The following is a 7241-nucleotide window of genomic DNA, read 5'->3' as shown; positions in this document are numbered from 1 at the left end:
GGGAGAAAGGAGATGGCGGGGGAGAAAGGAGATGGCGGGGGGGAGAAAGGAGATGGGAGGGGGAGAAAGGAGATGGGGGGGAGAAAGGAGATGGGGGGGGGGGGAGAAAGGAGATGGGGGGGGGAAGGAGATTTGGGGGGGGAGAAGGAGAAGGGGGAGGGAGGCAGAACGGGCTGGGCCCGAGACTTCGGGCAGGGCCCGTCCCCAGCACCAGATTTACAGGTAGGTGGCGTTGGGTCGGGTCGGGGGGGTGGTGGGAGGGAGGTCGGTTCGGTTCGTGTCGGGGGGAGGAAGGGAGGGAGGGAGAGGGAGGTCAGGTCGGATCCAGTCCGGAGGCGGTGGGGGGGGGAGCGGGTGTTGGGTCCGGTCCGGGGTGGGGGGTGGGGGGTGGGGGGGGCAGTGGGTGTCGGGTCCGGTCCGGGTCCGGTCCGGGGGCGGGAAGCGGGAGTCGAGTCGGGTCGGGAGGAAGCAGGAGCTGGCCGTGGGAGGAGCCTTATTCACGCAGCCCCAGTGAGGCCATTCGGCCAGGGCTAGGGGCTGCGTGCTTCGGGCCCCTCCCACACAGTTTTGGGCGCCTGGAGCTACTGCGCTTGCGTGCCCACTGTAGCGCGCATGTGCAGAGGTCCCGGCACTGCTTTCAGCGCAGGGACCTGGCTCCGCCTCCACAGCTCGTGCTGCGCTGCACCGAGGGCCAGAGGACCTGCAGGGAGCCGGAGAATACGGAGGTTTTTTTTAGGCGCACTTTGTGGCGCGGAAAACAGGCGTCCAGGTCGGGACTGTGCCGTTCTAGGCGCGGCTCGAAACTTGGGCCCAAGAGGAGGCCATTCAGCCCCTCGAGCCTGCTCCGCCATTCAATTAGACCATGGCTGATCTGTACCTCAACTCCACTTACCCGCCTTTGCTCCGTATCCCTCGATACCCTTACCCAACATAAACCTATCGATCTCAGTCTTGAAAGCTCCAATTGAACCCCAGCATCCACAGCCTTTTTAGGGGGAGAGAGTTGCAGATTCCCACCACCCTTTGTGTGAAGAAGTGCTTCCTGACATCACCCCTGAACGGCCTGGCTCTAATTTTAAGGTTCTGCCCCTTGTTCTGGACTCCCCCACACCAGAGAGAATAGTTTCTCTCGATCTACTCCATTAAAACACTTCATCATTTTTCGCACCTCAATCACCCCTTAATCTTCTAAATCAAGGGACTACATGCCAAGTCTATGCCTCATAATTTAACCCTTTTAGCCCCGGTATCATTCTGGTGAATCTGCGCTGCTCCCCTCCGAGGCCGAATAATCCTCCCTGAGTTGTGGTGCCCTAAATTGGTGGGTTCCCTTTCCCGCCTGGGCGCAGCGAGGCAAAACCCGAGTGAATGCGGAGGTTTATCAATGTCGCTGGATACTTCAAACGCCGTCAGCTCTCAGGACTGCGCTGGTGAAACACACGCAGGGAATTCCCTGGGGCGTGCTCCCGATTGGTCACCGCGAACCCAGCGATGACCCCATCTCCCTGGACAGTCTCGCTAACGGGCCTTTCACCGCGATTCCTCCCTCGGTAGAGCGACTGTGCGCGAAAATCCCTGAGGAGATTTCTGGCAACAATTTTTTGCAGTTCAGCAGCTTTGACAAATAGATCATGAAGACTTGTTTGTGGAAAAGTCGGGACAGATGCCCGCCAGTTCCAACTGATTGCATTGGAGCTGCTTGGAGTAGAAACCAGTGCAAGTTGGGACGCGTGGTGCTCGTTTCCGCAGGCATTTTAGCTCAATTAATAGAACTGTTGCTGACAGCCAGAAATGCAAGCACTCTACAAGCGCAGGTACACTGGAGCAGGAGGAGGCCATTCAGCCCCTCGAGTCTGTTCCAGCATTCAGTTAGATTGCGGCTAATCTGTGACCTAACCCCATTTACCGCCATTGTTCTCTAACCCTTACTATCCTTGCTGAACAAAAATCTAGTGATCTCAGACTTGACATTTTCAATTGACTCCCCCAGCCTCTACAGCTTTTTAGGGGGAGAGAGTTCCAGATTCCCATTGCCCTTTATGTGAAGACATGCTTCCTGACATCACCCCTGAACGGCCTGGCTCTAATTTTAAGGTGATGCCTCCTTGTTCTGGACTCCCCCCACCAGAGGGAATAGTTTCTATCTACCCCATCAAATCCTTTTATCATCTTAAACATCTCAATTAGATCACCCCTTATTCTATAATCGAGGGAATACAAGCCCAGTCTGTGCAAACTGTGCTCATAAATGTAACCCTTTTAGCCCCGGGTATCATGCTGGTGAATCTGCACTGCTCCCCCTCTGAGGCCGATATATCCTCCCTGAGGGGTGGGGCCCAGAACTGAACACAGTTACTCATCGATGGGGTCTGAACGGAGCTCTGTACAACTGTAACACAACTCCCACCCCTTTGTATTCCAGTATAGCTCCCGCTCTCTACGTGTGATGACCCGATCATAGAAATTACAGCCCAGAATGAGGCCATTCTGCCCATCGAGCCTGTACTGGTGCTAGAGCTTCAACTGGAGCCGTCTATTTTAATCACATTTCCCTGCCCTTTTCCCATATCCTTTTATATCCTTTTATTTCAAATACTGATCCAGTTTGCTCATCCATGGTTTTGTAACATCTAGACTTGACTATTCCAAGACACTCCTGGTCGGCCTCCCATCTTCCAATCTCCATAAACATCAGCTCATCCAAAACCTGGCTGCCCCATGTCCTAACTCGCACCCAGTCCCATTCACCCGTCACTCGTGTGCTCGCTGACCTACACTGGAAAAGCATTGATGTTAAAATTCTCATCCTGGTGTTCGAATCCCTCTATTACCTCAATCTTTGAGTTTATTCAAGACAGAGATCGATAGATTTTTGCATATTAAGGGATATGGGGATAGTGCAGGAAAGTGGAGTTGAGGTAGAAGATCAGCCATGATCTCATTGAATGGCGGAGCAGGCTCGAGAGGCCGAATGGCCGACTCTTGCTCCTATTTCTTATGTTCTTTAAGACGCTCCTGAAAACCTACCTCTTTAACCAAGCTTTTGGACACCTGTCCTAATATCTCCTTTTTTGTCTAAGTGTCAATTATTTGTTGGATAACGCTCCTGTGAAGTGCCTTGGGGCATTTTACTACGTTAAAGGCGCTATATAAATACAAGTTTTTGTTGTTCCCCTTTGGCTAATGTTACAGGCTCTGGGGCAACAATTCCGTGTTCTAATGACACTTTGTGTGAAAACGATTCTTCTGCCTCTGTCCTTGAGTCAATGTCCACTCGTTACCAACCAGTGGCACAATGTGTCACTATTTAACCTCGCAAAACCTTTCATCAGTTTAAAAAACCTCCAAGAGGTCAACCGTAACCATCTCTTGCATCTCAATGGCTTTTCTTACCTCCAGTCTCTCCTGTGCAAAATCTCTCTCAACTTTCCCTTTTCCCTTATTTGGTACCAAAGAGTTTAGCCCCCGCACCACCCAGGAGAAGGGGGACATCACAGATTGGAGATTGCGGAACAATCTGGCGTTTTAGTCCTTGGATTTGAGTTCAACTTTGACCACGATTGATGGAAAGACTGTTCTATCTGTTGGTTGTAAGGATTCAATACGCCTATATCAGAATTGGAGGAGCGCAGAGATCTCGGAGGGGTGTGGGGCTGGAGGAGGTTACAGAAATAGGGAGGGGCGAGGAGGCCATGAAGGGTTTTGAAAACAAGGATGAGAATTTTAAAATCGAGGCACTGCCGGACCGGGAGCCAATGTAGGTCAGTGAGCACAGGGGGTGATGGGTGAGTGGGACTTGGTGCGAGTTAGGACACGGGCAGCTGAGTTCTGGATGAGCACAAGTTTATGGAGGGAGAATGGGGAAGAAGAAAAGGGAAAGCTGTTTGAAGAAAGAAATCGATGTGTGTTCACCACAGCCGAGGCCTGCAGTTGCACTGCTGTAGGATTTCAAACTCTCTCTTTACTCTTTGATTTAATTCAGAGCAAGATCTGTAAGGATATGGAATTCTTTACCACAGGGAGTGGTTGAGGCGAATAGATGCATTTAAGGGGAAGCTGGATAAACACATGAGAGAGAAAGGAACAGAAGGATATGCTAATGGGGCGAGATGAAGAGGGGTGGGAGGAGGCTCGTGTGGAGCATAAACACCGGCATGAGAGGTGATCTTATTGAACCATAGAAGATTATGAGGGGGCTTGACAAGGTGGATGCAGAGAGGACGTTTCCACTGATGGGGGAGACTAGAACTAGGGGGCATAATCTTAGAATAAGGGGCCACCCATTTAAGACAGAGATGAGGAGGAATTTCTTCTCTCAGAGGGGTTGTAAATCTATAGAATTTGCTGCCTCTGAGATCTGTGGAAACTGGGTCATTGGATAAATTTAAGACAGTTTCTTAACCGATAAGGAGATAAGGGGTTATCGGGAGCAGGCGAGGAAGTGGAGCTGAGTCCATGATCAGATCAGCCATGATCATATTAAATGGCGGAGCAGGCTCGAGGGGCTGTATGGCCTACTCCTGCTCATATTTCTTATGTTCTTATGTTGGGCCGAATGGCCTGTTTTGGTGCTGTAAATACTGTGTAAAGTGTGTTAAAACCCTTGAAACAGAACTGTGCCTAATCTGCACAGTCCCCTTCACTGGATTGGCTGGTGTGGCAAATGGAGAAATGTCACAGGTGCCATATGGGGAACTCTTCTGAAGTTGGGGTTCAGGGGGTTAATTTCCACCAGGGCTCCCCCAATCGACGGTAAATGGCGCTTCACTCTGCAACTCACACTGGGACCCTGAAATTCCACCGCCTTAGTGTCTGATGTGGGAGCATGTCCTACACCCTCATCACGACAAGCACAGAAATTCACAATCTCCTCCCCGAAGCATCTTGCCCGTGGCACTATAATCTGAGTTGTTACACCATCCACCTCCACGGAGGTGTGTGGGGGGCCTGACCCATCCACCTCCATGGCACGAACCTGGTATTGCAGTACTTCCAGGAACGGTGCAGTGGCTCTAGGCCTTTTGGCTAAGAGCATTGGCGCAGAGTGACCCTTGATGTGTGCAAGGTGACCTCTGGCGTTTGTGATTTGACAAAGAATTGGAACGATTGGCTACGAATTTCCAAAAAAAAAAAAAAAATCTGAGTTGTTACATGCAATTACTTCACCATCATCATCATCATCATTGTAGGCAGTCTCTTGTATCGAGGATGACTTGCTTCCACGTCAAAAAGGGATGAGTTCACAGGTGTTTCAATGAAGGACCTAATATTCCAGGTCCCGAACTGCATATTAAAGGGTGGAAGATGCCTTTGCGTGGATTTTTTTTTAACGTGTGGTGGCCATTGCACACCAGCCACCACACGGGCTTGACAGAGCTAGGTCTTGGTCCAGTGGCAAGAATTAACCAAGACGACTGGAGACTGCTCTGTTGCGCGGACCTAGCGCGCACACATATCGCAGTGTGGGCTGGCCCCGTGCTGCCCCTGGGTCTTCGCCTCCTCTGGGCCCCGAACTCACGCCTCTCCTGGGCCCCGAGCACATTGCTCCACGATCATTCGCCACTCCTTTGCTACGACCTCGCTGCTCCTGCAGTACCTGCCTGCACTGTAATCAGCAACCTGGACCTTGGTGATGTCCAATCCAGTCGCCCTCTTCACAACCATCGCCCGCCTGCAGCAGCACGCGCTGCTCCCTGGAGTTACATGTCGTCGCACGTTGCTCCCTCTAATGGTCCCGGCCTGCTGATGTTACTTCACTAGGCAGATAGTGAACAGCTCCATCTTATGGATTAGTGATGTAACTTCTATTCTGCACATGTTTCCACACAAGTCTGCATGCAGTTCTGGTCACCAAAAGAGATACTGAACCACTGGGGACTGCTCGGAAAATTGCCACGAGACTGATCCACACCGTCATGGGCCTGAGTTATAAGCAAAGATTGGAGAGAGTTAGAATCTTTAGCCTAGTGTTGGCCGTGGCTCAGTAGGTGGCACTCTCATCTCTAAGAACATAAGAATTAGAAGCAGGAGTAGACCATTCAGCCCCTTGAGCCTGCTCTGCCATTCAATAAGATCATGGCTGATCTTCTACCTCAACTCCACCTTCCCACCCGATCTCTATACCCCTTGCCTCTAGACTCTAAAAATCTATCGATCTCAGCCTTGAATATACTCAGCGACTCAGCATCCACAACCCTCTGGGGCAGAGCATTCCAAAGATTCACAACCATCTGTGAAGAAATTTCTTATCTCAGTCCTAAATGGCTGACCCCTTATTCAAAGACTGTGCCCCCTGGTTCTAGACTCCCCAGCCAGGGGGAAACAACCTCTCAGCATTTACCCTGTCAATACCCTCAGAATTTGGTATGTTTCAATGAGATCACCTCTCATTCTTCTAAACTCCAGAGAGTACAGGCCCAATCTACACAATCTCTCCTCGTAGGACAACCCTCTCATCCCAGGAATCATGCTGGTGAACCTTCATTGCACCACCTCTAAGGCTAGTATATCCTTCCTCAGATAAGGAGACCAAAACTGCACATATTAATCCAGGTATGGTCTCACCAAAGCCCTGTACAATTGTAGCAAGATTTCCTTACTCTTGTACTGCACCCCCTTGCAATAAAGGCCAACATACTGTTTGCCTTCGTAATTGCTCACTATACCTGCACACTCACTCCCTCTGTTTTCTGTATGGGGACACCTAAATCTCTCTGAATACCAACTTTTAACAGTTATTCACCATTTTTTTTTAAATTCTGTTTTTCTATTCTTCCTACCAAAGTGAATAACCTCACATTTCCCCACATTATACTCCATCTGCCGCCTTATTGTCCACTCACTTAATGCATCTATATCCCTTTGCAGGCTCCTTGACTCCTCCTTACAGCTTACTCTCCCACCTAGCTTCGCATTATCAGCAAACTTGGATACACTGCACTCAGTCCCTTCATCTAAGTCATTAATATAGATTTGAGAATAGCTGAGGCCCAAGCACTGATCCTTGCTGAACCCCACTAGTTACAGCCTGCCTACCAGAACATGACCCATTTATCCCTACTCTCTGTTTTCTGTCTGTTAACCAATTCTCTGAGTCAGAGGTTTATGGGTTGAAGACCACGCCATGGACTTGAGCACAAAATCCAGGCTGATACTGCCCCAGTGCAGGACAAGCACCTGCGACAATTCCGGGACGTCCCAAAGTGCTTCACAGACAATGAAGTACATGTGAAGTGTAGTCA

This window comes from Pristiophorus japonicus, chromosome 15, assembly GCF_044704955.1.
Source record: "Pristiophorus japonicus isolate sPriJap1 chromosome 15, sPriJap1.hap1, whole genome shotgun sequence".
Classification (NCBI taxonomy): Eukaryota; Metazoa; Chordata; class Chondrichthyes; family Pristiophoridae; genus Pristiophorus; species Pristiophorus japonicus.
The sequence above is the reverse complement of the archived record's forward strand: the minus strand, read 5'-3'. Positions refer to the sequence as shown.